General features: G+C 35.6%; 1 protein-coding gene across 1 annotated transcript in view; it reads left to right on the forward strand.

The window, feature by feature from the left end:
* The window catches only part of gnai2b (guanine nucleotide binding protein (G protein), alpha inhibiting activity polypeptide 2b), a 37,836-nt gene that overhangs the window by 25,475 nt on the left and 12,072 nt on the right, over positions 1 to 289 (forward strand). The gene's annotated exons all lie outside the window — the stretch shown is intronic.

Raw genomic sequence — 289 nt, forward strand, 5'->3', positions numbered from 1 at the left:
ATGTATTGAGGAATGTTTCTTAAATATACTCAGTGCTAATCAGTCATAAATTTACTGTTTTCATCTGCACCAAAAGGCAGACTGTCAAAACCAGAGAATAGCTGGTAAACATAATAGAGAATTTAGCCCCCAAGTGGCCAAAAACTCTGTTAATGCAGGTTTGTAGAATAGGATCATAATTTTTCAAGTCAAAAATGTAAACATCTGAACAGGTTTTGCATCATTCATCACTACTCTTTGAAGTGATTCCAAGCCACTGAGAATGACTTGTCATTCACAAAGTAGCCAC

Source organism: Morone saxatilis, unplaced genomic scaffold (assembly GCF_004916995.1).
Source record: "Morone saxatilis isolate NCDOM2014 unplaced genomic scaffold, NCSU_SB_2.0 Contig18, whole genome shotgun sequence".
NCBI lineage: Eukaryota > Metazoa > Chordata > Actinopteri > Moronidae > Morone > Morone saxatilis.